Source organism: Elgaria multicarinata, chromosome 3 (genome assembly GCF_023053635.1).
Source record: "Elgaria multicarinata webbii isolate HBS135686 ecotype San Diego chromosome 3, rElgMul1.1.pri, whole genome shotgun sequence".
Lineage (NCBI taxonomy): Eukaryota > Metazoa > Chordata > Lepidosauria > Squamata > Anguidae > Elgaria > Elgaria multicarinata.
In genome coordinates, this window is record NC_086173.1 from 154,963,321 (window position 1) to 154,978,596 (window position 15,276).

General features: G+C 45.5%; 1 long non-coding RNA gene across 1 annotated transcript; it reads left to right on the forward strand.

Moving 5' to 3' along the window:
- Positions 1–41: 41 nt before the first annotated feature.
- Positions 42–2,231, forward strand: LOC134396930 (uncharacterized). The gene is made up of 2 exons (XR_010025307.1): positions 42–1,810; positions 1,975–2,231. It is a non-coding gene; the product is annotated as an uncharacterized LOC134396930 (long non-coding RNA).
- The last annotated feature ends 13,045 nt before the right edge of the window (positions 2,232–15,276 follow it).

Genomic DNA, 15,276 nt, shown 5'->3' on the forward strand with positions numbered 1-15,276 from the left:
CTTTTAAGTATTTGAAGAGTGCTATCATGTCTCCCCTCAATCTTCTCTTCTCCAGGCTAAACATGCCCAGTTCTTTCAGTCTCTCTTCATGGGGCTTTGTTTCCAGACCCCTGATCATCCTGGTTGCCCTCCTCCTCTGAACACGCTCCAGCTTGTCTGCGTCCTTCTTGAATTGTGGAGCCCAGAACTGGATGCAATACTCTAGATGAGGCCTAACCAGGGCCGATTCTCTGTAGCGCTAAACTTTCGCAGTGGTTGTCATTTTTGCTACCGATCCTTTGCATACCAGGAAGTGAGTATAAGGGGGGAAATGTAAAAAATCATTAAAAAAATCAACGGATGACCCAATTCAATTCAAATTTGGTATGCTTAAAGCTCTCCCTAATATCTATTACTGTGCCAATTTTGGTGTCTTTATCATGAAAGCTTACGCAGATGTAAGCATTTGTTTAAAATCCTGCTCCTGTGCCCCAGCGGCTACGCTCAAAAAGTAGGGGCTCAATATGTCAAATCTTTTTTGCTTTATTGCACAATTAAGGCAGGATGCCTGGAAGTACTTCACAATCAAAGCAGATTATAAGGTGGAAAACTTCTGAGTCCTTTGCATGCAATTCACAGTGATTGCACAGTATAACGCTGGGGTGATAAAGCTCTTTGTTGTGAAGGGGCAGGATGGATGCCTTGTTTGCAATAAGTGACTGTCTTAAGACAGTGCCTTTGAAAGCTATTTGCACTTCAGGCTATAGGTTTCACTGTGCTGGGTCCAAGGGGTTGCCTGTACCAGGGAAAAGCCCCGTGGCAGCTGTGGATCTGCTCCACGCCGCAGCTTCGCAGCCCCCGCGGGGCTTTCCTGCGATGCTGCGTTTTGAAGGAGTTAGGGATTTACCCCAGCTTTTTTAAAAGGAGTGACGTCAACACAGCGGAGCCCGGTGGAAGGCGACCGGCAATTGGTCGCCTTCCACCAGGAAAAGGACGTGGGTGGCTCCGGGACCCAAATGGCCACCCAGAAACCCTGCGCTCCCTCCTCGGCGTTGGGATTATCCGACGCCACCCCAAGGGAGAGAAAGCGCGGGGTTGACGAGGGAGGCAGTGCCAACCCAGCGCCGTGAAGACACCCCCCTCTGGTTTTGGAGGCCCTTAGGCAGGATGCCCTCCATGGGCCTCCTACCTGAGTGTGTCCACCTCTTTCGCAATTCTGCTGCCCATTCGCTTCCTGTTTCCCTCTGATCTCAAGAGGGCGATTCCCAAGGCAAAGGAAGGAAGCTGCTGTACCTTCTCACTCTGTTTATGGCTTGCGCAGGGCAGGTGAACAAGCAGCCACATCCAGAAAGGGGAGCATCAGGGTCAGGAGGCACCAAAGGTTATCAGTGGGGCCTTTGCAGAGGGGGGCACGCACCTCTGCAGAGGCCCAACGATGCCTGTCTCTGGTGCTGGGACTGTAATGGTGGCTCCAGGCTTTTGAGGTCCTTTGGACAAGTCACACCCTCAATGGGCCTCCTCTCTCAGTGAGTCCTCAGCTGCTCCTGCTTCTCCTCTTTCTCCCCATTGCTCCAGCTTGTTTGCTTGACAGGCAGAAAGCCAGTGAGCAAGTAGGCCGTGGCATCTACTGCTGCTCGTCCCCATCACCACAGTTGCCTGGGCCAGGACTGGAGGCAGGTGGACAAGCAGGTTGCCATGGTGAAGAGGAGGAACAACTCCAGGAGAATCCTGTCAATGGGTCCCTGCTGGGGTGTGGGCCCTTGGCTGGTGCCCATGTATGCCTACCCTTGACGCCAGCCCTGCAGCCCTGGCAGGTTGGACTAGCTAGCAGGTAACCTGATGATGTAAAAAGCTCCATCACACTGGGGTTTAACACGCTCCCTACCTTTGCTTCTCCACTGGTGTTTTCGTTCCTCAGTTACTTCCTCTTTTCAAAAGAGGAAGTACAGAACGAGCACGAGGCCCATGGAGTCTGCTGTTCTCTCCTGCACACAGACGTGCGCAAAAGCATCACTGCTCAATTGAACTCTGCGCAACCACTGGCGTCAAAGTCGAAACACAGAACGAAGAACTTTGTTGGAATACGGATTGCGCCTGGCCGTACTACGAGCCACCCAGGAACTCAGCGTGGGTACATGGCCATGACTTCCAAAGCGAACAGAATTCCAGCAATTGACCACCATGGCGAAAAAGTGCTGTCGTGTATGCACAATTGCGCTTTGAAGCACTCATAATAAACCTTTTGTCGTTGAGTTACTGTCCTTCTGTGCCAAAGAAATAACACATTGTAAAAAATAATAGTAGTAGATGCTAATAGCAGGAGGCTGCAAGGAAGGTAATGGCAAAGGTGCAAACAGGTAATGCAAGGGTATTGAGCCTCCTTCAAGCAGAGGGCCTTATTCCCATTTTGGAGAAGCTCTCTGGGGCTGCATTTCAGCGGTTGTAAGCCTACACACACACACACACACACACACACACACACACCATTTGCTGGGGAACATGGGTGGGGGGTGCTGTTGCACCATGCTGTTTTGTGGGACCCTGGTCGACAGCTGCTTGGCCACTGCGTGAACAGAGTGTTGGACCAGTTGGCCCCTCGGTCTGATCCAGCAGGGCTCTTCTTTGGTTCTTAGTGGTGGGAGAGGCCAAAGGGGCAGTGACACCCCCCCCCCAATGCCAACATTTTAGCTTACAGTTATCATAGAATCATGAGCCTCGTGTGGCGCAGAGCGGTAAAGCAGCAGTTTCTGCAGCTGAAACTCTCCCCACGGCCTGAGTTCGATCCCAGCGGAAGCTGGTTTCAGGCAGCCGGCTCAGGTCGACTCAGCCTTCCATCCTCCCGAGGTCGGTAAAATGAGTACCCAGTTAGCTGGGGGAAAAGTAATAACAGCCGGGGAAGGCAACGGCAAACCACCCCGCTATAGGGCCTGCCAAGAAAACGTCAGTGAAAGCTGGCATCCCTCCAAGAGTCAGTAATTACTCAGTGCTTGCACAAGAGGTTCCTTTCCTTTTTTTCCTTATCATAGAATCATAGAATAGTAGAGTTGGAAGGGGCCTACAAGGCCATCGAGTCCAACCCCCTTCTCAATGCAGGAATCCACCTTAAAGCATCCCTGGCAGATGGTTGTCCAGCTGCCTCTTGAAGGCCTCTAGGGTGGGAGAGCCCACAACCTCCCTAGGTAACTGGTTCCAATGTCATACTGCTCTAACAGGCAGGAAGTTTTTCCTGATGTCCAGCCGGAATCTGGCTTCGTGTAACTTGAGCTCACTATTCCGCATCCTGTACTCTGGGAGGATCGAGAAGAGATCCTGGCCCTCCTCTGTGACAAGCTTCAAAGTATTTGAAGAGTGCTATCATGTCTCCCCTCCATCTTCTTCCTGCCAATAGCTAAGACTTGTGGGAGGGGGGGCATTTCAGCCTTTTATAATGGGGAAAACACTGCATAAATCCCAGGAACCCACCAATCAGTGGTTTGGGGAAAGGGGGTGTGGCCCTCTGGGGAAATTCAGAGGGCCAGGTTTGGTCCTGGGCCTCCCCAGAGGTAATGCAACAGAGAAATAGAAAGGTATGAGAAGCCAAGATTCCTGGGTTCGTTTGAACAAATTATGATGGCGTGAACAGTCCATTGGCTTCCGCTTTGTTCCTTTGCTCGCAGATAAACAATAACTGTTTGCTTAGCGGTACATCTGAACCTTATCCATGCTTTAAAGGTCTTTAAAGGTCTTCCACAGAAGACCTTTTTTCAAGTGCCCCCTTATTTTGAGGTTTGAAAGTTGGCAATGAGACAGGGCTTTTTCAGGGGTGGCCCCTCAGTTCCAGAATGGTCTCCCTAAGGGAAACTTAGCTGTCATGCACAGTTACTATCATTTCAGTGCCAGGTTAAGATTTTTCTATTCTCTCAGGCTTTTAAAGAAGTTCAGGATACACTGTTTTATTCCCTGTGTAGTGATAAATTCAGAAGTGCAGGGGGTTATCGTGACAGTCCTCATAGCTACGCCCCCAAGGAGAGTCAAAAAATCCAGGCAGTTGTGTTGATTCATCCCTCTGGCCCAGTTCACAAGTAAAGAGAAGCCGCCATGGGTGAATTCCCCACAGGGCTTCTCATGGCGGCAGCAGCTGCCATTTTGAACAATTAGGCATGGTGAGGGTGGGCCTTAGCTTCTCGTTTCATGTGAACCTGGCAAGGGTGGGTTGTTGACAAACCACCCACAACCCTAAAACAGCTCATGGGCTGTTGGGTGCCTGGTCAACCACCCCATAATACCAAACAAAAAGTTAAGGATATATATACAATATAACAACAATATTTAATGTACCAAAATAAAATAAAGGTTAACAATGGTATTGCATTAAAAGTGCAACCTCATATTGCACGAAAACAAATATCTAACAGAAACAACGTGAAGTAAAAAGGCCAAACGCCTTTCAACACGAGGTCTTCATCAGGGGCCAATGTGGGCTGCTGTATGCTCCCCGGAGTCTTAATTGGGCTGACTTTATAGTTCCCACAGTTATGTGGTAGAAGGAGTCACTCCCATTTGAAAATAATGCAGGGCCTCATGTTGAAACACGTTTGGCCTTTTTACTTCACGTTGTTTCTGTTAGATATTTGTTTTTGTGCAATATGAGGTTGCACTTTTAATGCAATACAAACATTATTGTTATATTGTGTATATATATATATATACTTAACGTTTTGTTTGGTATTATATGGTTGTTTGTTAAGGACTTCACCTTTTCTTGCGTTTGGTCCACCACCCCAATAACCCACTCTTGCCAGGTTCATACAAAATGAGAAGCGTACCTTCACTGGCTTGAACACTCAAAATGGTGACGGCCGCTGCCACAAACAGCATTGTGGGGAAATTCACCCACAGTGGCTTCTCCTTACCTGCAAACCAGGTCTCTGTGTGTACTGTATATAATCCTTTTGTAAGGCTTTGGTAAAGCTAACGGGTCTTAATTACCCATTCCAGACTAAGCTCCCGTCACAACAGTATATTGTTGCTGGGAAAAACCAGTTTCACCAGGTACTGTGAGGATTGTAGCCAAATTCAAAGGAACAAGGGAACTTTGATGCAGTGGCAGAGGATGTCAGCGTTGCTGCAAATTAAAAACAGATATTGTAGAGCTGAAAAAAGTGCAGAAAAGGGCAACTAAAATGATCAAGGGGCTGGAGCATCTCCCCTATGAGGGAAGGTTACAACAGCTGGGATTGTTTAGCTTGGGGAAAAGGAGGCTGAAGGGAGACCTGATAGAGGTGTACAAAATTATGCATGGGGTGTAGAATGTGGACAGGGAGATATTTTTCAAGTTTTGTGCTTCTTATTTTTTCCAGGAAACGTACGTTCTTAAAAATCAAAGTTGGCATTTTTTGGGTGGGTGGGTGTGAAAGTAGCTCACCTTGCCTAGGGCGCAAAATAGTCTGGCACCGGCCCTGGGTGTAGAATGTGGATAGGGAGATATTTTTCTCCCTCTCCCATAATACTAGAACCCAGTGGGGTCATCCCATGAAACTGATTGGTGGGAGATTTGGGACAGATAAAAGGATGGACTTCTTCACACAGTGTAGAGCTATGCAGGAGCATGCAATCCTACTTGAAGCTGGGAAAAATTATTATTATTTTATTATTATTATTTATTTATATAGCACCATCAATGTACATGGTGCTGTACAGAGTAAAACAATAAAATAGCAAAACCCTGCCGCTACGAAAGAGCAGCAGGAGTACAATGGCTGGGTCTGGATCATGAGGAAGCACCCTTAGTCAAAAAGGAATTAAATTAGTGAATTTGAGAAGTAGAACACTTAAGACTGTTGCCTTACAGTTTTTTTAAAAAAAGACTCAAGGTTTGCTTTCCTGTTATATTGTAAAACAAGTCCATATCTGGAATTTCTGAGTGGGAGGTGCAGTTTAGCTAGATGGGTGTTTTTGCCCATCTAGCGGAGGCTTCGGGGATGGGGGCATAAGCCATCTGCTCTCCTCACATTTGCAACTTGTACAGACCGTTGGCGTGATGCATTGGATACTCATAAGCCTCCGAGTTCGTAGGCTTACGAGTACCCAGGGCAGATCTAACAGGACTGCACGCTAAGAAAACCCCATTACCGGTAGATCTGGCATGATCTCCATTCAGTTCTGGCACCCAGAGCAACTTCCTGGTCTCAGAATTCTTTCATTTTAAAGCTCTATTCAGGCATTGGCTTGAATGTGTGAGGGCTCAAAGTGCATACTGGGAAGGGACCGTACATGTTGGCCCCGCCCACTTCATCTCTGGACACGCCCCTCTCATTTCAGATCTTGATCAGGGAACCCTGATAAAGTAGGGTCTGAAATAGCTCTGAGGCATCTTCTCACGTTCAAGCGAACATGGATAGCTCTCCTTTTCAGAAGAATATGGAGGGCAACCAGGATGATCGGGGATCTGGAAACAAAGCTCTATGAAGAGAGACTGAAAGAACTGGGCATGTTTAGCCTGGAGAAGAGAAGATTGAGTGGAGACATGATAGCACTCTTCAAATACTTAAAAGGTTGTCCCACAGAGGAGGGCCAGGATCTCTTCTCGATCCTCCCGGAGTGCAGGGCACGGAATAACGGGCTCAAGTTAAAGGAAGCCAGATTCCAGCTGGACATCAGGAAAAACTTCCTGACTGTTAGAGCAGTACGACAATGGAATCAGTTACCTAGGGAGGTTGTGGGCTCTCCCACCCTAGAGGCCTTCAAGAGGCAGCTGGACAACCATCTGTCAGGGATGCTTTAGGGCGGATTCCTGCATAGAGCAGGGGGTTGGACTCGATGGCCTTGTAGGCCCCTTCCAACTCTGCTATTCTATGATTCTAAGTCTGAACTGAAGGAGGTCAGGCCAGTGTGCCTGGAGGTGATGGGGCAGGGGGAAACTTGCACCCCATTTCAATAGACATACCAAGCCCTCACACATTCAAGCGAATGCCTGAACAGGGCATAAATGTATGCCCCTTGTACCTGTTTGTGGATCTCGGAGTTGCAGCAAAAAAATTAAGTAGATCTCACATGTTGTGCTATAGCTGGACAGCTCAGTTGTCAGAGGGAACAAAATGCAAAAAGGAGATAATTACCTCAAATATTTACCATTCTCAAACATAGACATCTTTGGAAGCATAAACAGATAAAAAACACACACATATGGGGAAAAAACACACCCTTATTCAAACCACAAGAAATAAAGTTGAAACTCTTCAAAAAATGCACTTCAGCAATTTCATGAGTAACGCAACCTATAATATTAAATAATATCAGCATTTATTAATCATCATAATGTTTAACAATTAGCATTTATTAATCATAATAATCATATTTAAATAACATCAATTAGCATTTGATGATGTTGTTCAAGTAACACAGCATTTAGTGATAAAAATGATGTTTAAATAATATCAATTAGCATTTAATAATAGTATTGATATTTAAATACTATCTACTCAGATTGAATGAAGTTTAATATCTATATTTAATAATAACAATGTTTAAATAATAACTAATAGAATTTAATAACGAGGATGATGATGTTTAAATAACAATTAGCATTTAATGATGATGATGTTTAAATAATGTAAAGTAGCAGATAATAATAATAATAATATAGTGACCATATGAAAAGGAGGACAGGGCTCCTGTATCTTTAACAGTTGTATAGAAAAGGGAATTTCAGCAGGTGCCATTTGTATATATGGAGAACCGGGTGAAATCCCCTCTTCATCACAACAGTTAAAGCTGCAGGAGCTATACTAGAATGACCAAGTTTAAAAGAGGGCAGGGCTCCTGCAGCTTTAACTGTTGTGATGAAGAGGAAATTTCTACACTACTGCTTTAAAGCGCTTTAACTGCTTTAAAGTGCTATAAAACTGTTATAAAGCGCATTAAAGCAATAGTGTTCTCCGTATATACAAAGGACACCTGCTGAACTGCTTGTTTTTCCTCCTAAACCTTCTCCTCACCTCTCATTCTCTCTTACTGTCAACGATGTCACGCTTACTCCGGTCAAGGATGCTCGTAGTCTTGGCTTTATATTTGATTCCTCGCTCTCCTTTACTCCTCACATCGAGGCAGTAGCTAAATCCTGTCGTTTCTTCCTGTATAATATTGCCAGGATTCGACCATTTTTGTCTGTCTCTTCTGCCAAGACTCTCGTTCACGCACTGGTTATCTCTCGGTTGGACTACTGCAACCTTCTTCTCTCTGGCCTTCCCTCGTCTCACATCAGTCCGCTGGTCTCTGTCCACCACTCTGCCGCTAAGATCATCTTCTTGGCTCGCCGCTCTGACCATGTCACTCCACTTCTGAAATCTCTTCATTGGCTTCCAATTCACTCCAGAATCCAATATAAACTTCTCCTGCTGACCTTCAAAGCTCTTCACGGTCTAGCTCCTGCCTATCTCTCCTCTCTCATCTCACACTATCGCCCTGCTCGTGCTCTCCGCTCCTCTGATGCCATGTTTCTCGCCTGCCCAAGGACCTCCACTTCCCTTACTCGGCTTCGTCCTTTTTCTTCGGGACGGTGTAAAAGCCGGAACGGAACGGAACAGGCCGGAACAGCCCCATTATATTAAAAAACCATACCAAAAACAGTGGCATGTGTTAGCAACACTTGAGAACAATATTTTAGGACTAAAACCATACCAATATTATATCACTATTAACCCCAAAACTCCCAAAACGACGTCCGGAACAGAATGGGATGGCCGGAACGGCCACTAGGGAACGAGCGATACCAACCAAACTCACCAGTCATGCATAACTAAATGGCAGGGATGCAATAAGCCACAAAAGTTGCCCCGAAACCACGTTCAGATACCCGTTCCGGGCAAAAAAACGTATTGCGCAAAACGGGCCGTAACGGCAGCTTCCCTATGAGATAAGTGAACCAAACTCACCAGATGCACATAACTAGGTGGGACAAATATAGAAAGCTCCAAAAGTTGCCCCCAAACCACGTTCAGATAACCGTTCTGGGCAAAAACGCGTATTGCGCAAAACCGGCCGTAACAGCAGCTTCCCAATGAGATAAGTGAACCAAACTCACCAGATGCACATGACAAGGTGGGACAAATATAGAACGCTCCAAAAGTTGCCTCAAAACCACGTTCAGATACCCGTTCCGGGCAAAAAAAGTGCTTTCTATATTTGCCCCGAAACCACGTTCAGATACCCGTTCCGGGCAAAAACGCGTATTGCGCAAAATGGGCCGTAACGGCAGCTTCCCAATGAGATAAGTGAGCCAAACTCACCAGATGCACATAACTAGGTGGGGCAAATATGGAAAGCTCCAAAAGTTGCCCCGAAACCACGTTCAGATACCCGTTCCGGGCAAAAAAGCGTATTCCGCAAAATGGGCCGTAACGGCAGCTTCCCAATGAGATAAGTGAGCCAAACTCACCAGATGCACATGACAAGGTGGGACAAATATAGAACGCTCCAAAAGTTGCCTCAAAACCACGTTCAGATACCCGTTCCGGGCAAAAAAAGTGCTTTCTATATTTGTCCCACCTTGTCATGTGGATCTGGTGAGTTTGGTTCACTTATCTCATTGGGAAGCTGCCGTTACGGCCCATTTTGCGGAATACGCTTTTTTGCCCGGAACGGGTATCTGAACGTGGTTTCAGGGCAACTTTTGGAGCTTTCTATATTTGCCCCACCTAGTTATGTGCATCTGGTGAGTTTGGTTCACTTATCTCATTGGGAAGCTGCCGTTACGGCCCGTTTTGCGCAATACGCGTTTTTGCCCGGAACGGGTATCTGAACGTGGTTTGGGGGCAACTTTTGGAGCTTTCTATATTTGCCCCACCTTGTCAAGTGCATCTGGTGAGTTTGGTTCACTTACATCATTGGGAAGCTGCCGTTACGGCCCGTTTTGCGCAATACGTGTTTTTGCCCGGAATGGGTATCTGAACGTGGTTTCGGGGCAACTTTTGGAGCTTTCTATATTTGCCCCACCTAGTTATGTGCATCTGGTGAGTTTGGCTCACTTATCTCATTGGGAAGCTGCCGTTAAGGCCCATTTTGCGCAATACGCGTTTTTGCCCGGAACGGGTATCTGAACGTGGTTTCGGGGCAACTTTTGGAGCTTTCTATATTTGTCCCACCTAGTTATGTGCATCTGTTGAGTTTGGCTCACTTATCTCATTGGGAAGCTGCCGTTACGGCCCGTTTTGTGCAATACGTGTTTTTGCCTGGAACGGGTATCTGAACATGGTTTCGGGGCAACTTTTGTGGCTTATTGCATCCCTGCCATTTAGTTATGCATGACTGGTGAGTTTGGTTGGTATCGCTCGTTCCCTAGTGGCCGTTCCGGCCATCCCATTCTGTTCCGGACGTCGTTTTGGGAGTTTTGGGGTTAATAGTGATATAATATTGGTATGGTTTTAGTCCTAAAATATTGTTCTCAAGTGTTGCTAACACATGCCACTGTTTTCGGTATGGTTTTTTAATATAATGGGGCTGTTCCGTTCCGTTCCGGCTTTTACACCGTCCCTTCTCCCACATGGTCATTTCCAACCCCGCCCCAGTAACATGAAAAAGCTTGCCTGGGAGAGACTACTAATAAAGTTCCTTCCTAGAAAAGAGGGCTGCTTTGACGGCACCACATTGACACCATGTTGCCCCTAAAGCCCGCAGTTTTCCTCCTGCAGGGTTGCGCTTGGTAATCCTCACGCCAAGGAGGGAGCACAGAGTTTCCAGTGTCCTCCTCCCCCACCCGTTTCTGGCTTGAGAACCAATCATCAGTCCAATAAAAGGGGGGCACCAGTTGAATTTGCAATTAAAAATAAATGCTAAAGAGCACACAACTCTACAAACAATATTATAATGCGTGACAAACCATAACATAGGAACGATGCAATTAAACAGAAAATAGTAAATTGAACGAGTCTACACAAAACATGCTAGACACTCAGTATGAAATGAAGACGTAAATAAAGTGCAAAAAGCAATGAGGTTTAACAGCTGGGCGACGGAGAGAACATGAGAGCGTGCATTGAACACAGGTTTTCTACAAGATAGGCAAAGTATAACATGCACCCATTTCAGTCCTGTTTTGCCATGTTTTGGCTTCTTCAGAAAAGCAACGTAATCTGTGAAAACCAAAAAACATACATAAGACAAAGTTATTGGCAAATAGCAACAGATAAGGCTCAGAGACTTTTCTGTTAGGACTCGCTGCAATTCACAAGCAATGTGGTGGGAGTAAGGGAAAGTTGAAACACCTTAAGTAATCTTTCTGTCCCAGAAACTTATTAATTCCCCACCCCAGGAAGTTTGGCTGCAAAACAAATACAAAGTTTCAGAAACATGATCAAATTAACAGCCAAATGTTAATTAAGGAGCTCAACCCTCAATCCCAAGCAACTCTATTGAACAGATTCAATGGTGGCCAGTTCTGCAGACAGGTGTGTTAGTTTAGTCTTTATCTACCTGTATCTTAAAGGTACAGGTAACACTCTAGTCCAGACTAGAACAGAGGTAGTAACCCATCCTGCAGCTACTGAGGGAAGTAACAAACAGGAAGAGGTCACCTTCCAGGATTTCTCTAGCAAAACTCGAGCAACATGAGGTAGCCTTAACCCTGGTCTTAAACCAACACGTGTTTTGATAATGAAATAGTATGGTGTCTAAAGTTATATGGGAAGCACTGCAGAAAGTGATTTGATTTAATTCCCTCCTGCCCTCCCAAGTTAAGGGCATTTCCCCCCTTCTGCAGGGGACAAATGGTCCTGTGGAAGGGAAGGGTGTGATATTCAGCCCAGCTGAAATAAAAGCAACAGCTTCAAAGTAACTTAAGAGTTTAGGAGAACACAGAATTAAAATGGAAAATCAGCCGCAATAATTAAATTATTTTTTATGTTAAATGGGAAGGATCCCTCTTCCATATGCATGTGAAGTGGGCTGTTAAGCAAATTAAAGCAACTGTAGTTGCTGTTTCAATTCATTCCTGGGCAAATATAATGTATGCATCCCTTCATTCATTCTTTAGTTGTCAAGGTGGTTCAGAGCAAAAATAATAATAATTCCTAAAAGGTATAAAACCAATAGGCATAGCAAACCAAAACAAGAAAATACCAAAACCAATATACGTAATTGTTGGGAAATCACACTCTGAACCAGAGTTGAGCAGAAGTAGCAGCGGCTCTCAGTTTAGGACGCAGCAAAGACTCGATGAGGCAAAGGATTCTTTGTAAGTTAAAAGCAAACCCTTTACTGACAGTTGAAATAATTTAGTTATGGCAGCATATATACAAATACTCACAGACGATCAATACACATCAGCATACATCAAGATGGGGTAAGATGAAGAATAAGAAACATGAAAACATGCAATCACTAATTGATTAATTGATGAAAATGCTTCCATACAATAATTCAATAACTGTCCAGCTGAGACCTTGACATTTAAGGGAATTGCGCGTTCTGCTGACTCCTCATTTTCTTCAAGATCCAACACCCGTTCTTTTGATTTTTACGCAACAGTTTTTACAACACAACACTTGTACAGACGTTTACATTTCATCCTGCCTGAAACCTAGTGTTTCCCAAATCTCCCTGTGTTTTGTAGCTCCTAAAGGTTTTGTGAATATGTCAGCAAAGTTTTCTTGTGACTCACAATAACACAACTTCAGAGTTCCACTACTTATGTGTTCTTTCACATTTTGGTACTTAATAGCAATGTGTTTGGATTTTGACTTGAACATGTCTGCGTTTGCCAACGCAATACATGCCTGGGAGTCACAGAACACTGTGATTGGCGTTTCAATTTGGATTTTGAAATCCTTTATTAATTGCATTAGCCAAGTGATTTCTCCACACAACTCTGACAGTGCCCCATACTCTGCTTCGCAGGAAGATCTGGAGACAAAAGCCTGCTTTCTGGACTTCTAAGAGATTAGTCCTTTTCCCAACATTAGCACAATTCCAGACGTTGACTTCCGGTCTTCTATACAGCCTGCCCAATCCGAATCCACATAACTCAAGAGCTTTTTATCTGGCTCAGCAGATAACTTCAAACTGTAATTTAAGGTGCCTTTGAGGTACTTAACACTCTCTTGGTTGCATGCCAAGCAGGCACTGTTGGCTTGGCAATGAACCAGGGGGGGATCCGCACGTCACTCCCAGAGCGCTTCTATGGGACCCCAGTGCACCCCGAAAACGATAGTCTGACTTCCCTGTAAAAGAAACGAGGAAGAGCCGTCCATGCCGCCGAAGACGAGGAGGAGGAGGAGAGCTCTCCGCTGACGAGGAGAGCTCGGCAAAAGAAGGCGGGCTCTCCTCACCGAGCTTTTGCCGAGAGGAGAGCTCTTTTGCCGAGCTCTCCTCGCCGGCGGAGAGCTCTCTGCGGCGGCGGCGGCATGGACGGCTCTTCCTCGTTTCTTTTACAGGGAAGTCAGACTATCGTTTTCGGGGTGCACTGGGGTCCCATAGAAGCGCTCTGGGAGTGACGTGCGGATCCCCCCCTGCTTAAGATAGCAACCGCAGCAGACAGATCTGGCCTTGACCAGCTTACCAAATACAATAACATACCCACCACAGAGTGATACAGGCTTGGATCACTGAAACTTTCTCCTTGCAGGTTTTTCTGGATATCCAATTCCATGGGGCTTTTGACCCCTTTGCAATCCTGCATTCCAAAATCCTCTAGCAGCTTTAGAATTTTTTGCTTCTGACTGAGCAAAAAACCTCCGTCTTCTGCTAGTTTAACTTCTACTCCTAGGTAATTCTTCACTGGACCTAAGGATTTCAAATTATACCTGCTTCCAAGCTGATTTGCAACTTTCTGGACCTCTGCATCACTAGGACAAGCAATCAAAACATCATCAACAAAAACGATGAGAGCTTTATAATTCTGACCACTCCCCTTTGTGTACAGACACAGCTCCTTTCAAATCCCATCTCACTTACCAAAGTGGTGTTTTGGACAGAATTCCAACACCTGGCACTCTGTCTAAGGCCATAAATTGCTTTCTTCAGGAACCAAACTTTGTTGTCATCTGACTCAAAACCTTCAGGTTTTCTCATGTATATTTTTTCCTGAATTGGGGCATTCAGGTATGCAGTTTGGAAATCATATTGCCTAATTTTTAACTTTTCTTTTGCTGCAATAGTTAAAAATAATCTTAAAGTTTCTGCTTTTACAGTTGAAGTATAGTCTACCTCCTTAACTTGATTAAAACCCCTTGCAACAAGTCGGGCTTTGAATTTTTCTTCCCCTGTCTCTAACTGTTTGCGCTTAAAAACCCATCGACACATTACAGACTTCTGCCCTGGAGGCAAAACTGTTTCTTGAAAAACTTCATTGTCTTTTAGGCTTTTCAACTCACTTTCCATGGCTTCTAGCCATTTCTGCCTTTCTAAAGAACCGAATCTTTGTACATCTGCGTAAGAATTCGGCTCAAAGCTTATATTAAAGGCTTCAGAGGCAAACCGCTTTGGCGGGACTCCTTTATTTGCTCTCTGAGAGCGAGGGGGGATAAATGCCGCCTCCTCTTTCTGTTCTGGCTGCGTTTCTAACTCTGATCCGGCCTCTGTTAACTCCTGTGGTGTTCAATTCAATAACTGTCCAGCTGACACCTTGACATTTGAGGGAATTGCATGTTCTGCTGACTCCTCATTTTCTTCAGGTCTCCAGGTAATTGGAAAAATAGTGGAAAAAGAAAAACCAGATCCAATCCAGGATCCAACAGTAATAATGAAACAGAATGAAGCTGAAGTCAATAAAACCTTTATATTTTTTAATGTACAATATGTTAATATTTTTTTTCATACATGCAGTACATTGTGTCATCACTTCAAAAAACAGGCTGTGCTACTGCTTGGAGTCAGGCATGTGTCAGAGAGAGAGAGAGAGAGAGAGAGAGAGAGAGAGAGAGAGAGAGAGAGAGAGAGGCCTTTGCTAGACCTACCGTTAAATCTGCGACGGAGGAGGGGATTGACCACGATGCAACTATCGTGGGCTGTTGCGCTAGTCCAGACGTCACGTGTGACGAGCTCAAGAAGAGAGCCATCACATCCGCCATTTTTTTGTTTTCTTAAAGGGATGATGCGCACGAACGCTCGTGCACACAGGTAATTTATTTTTAGAAATTAAATTGATTTTCCCACTCCCCCACCCTGCCCCCGATAGGCGCAGCACTCCTGGAGAGTGTTGCGCCATGTGCGCGGCTCCCAGTCTCGCACGAGTAACCGCGTGGAGCCGGGGTCAAGCCACGGAAACGGGCCACACCTTCTGCGGTCCCGGGCTTAGCCCGGCACCGTGGAAAAAGCAGTCCCAAA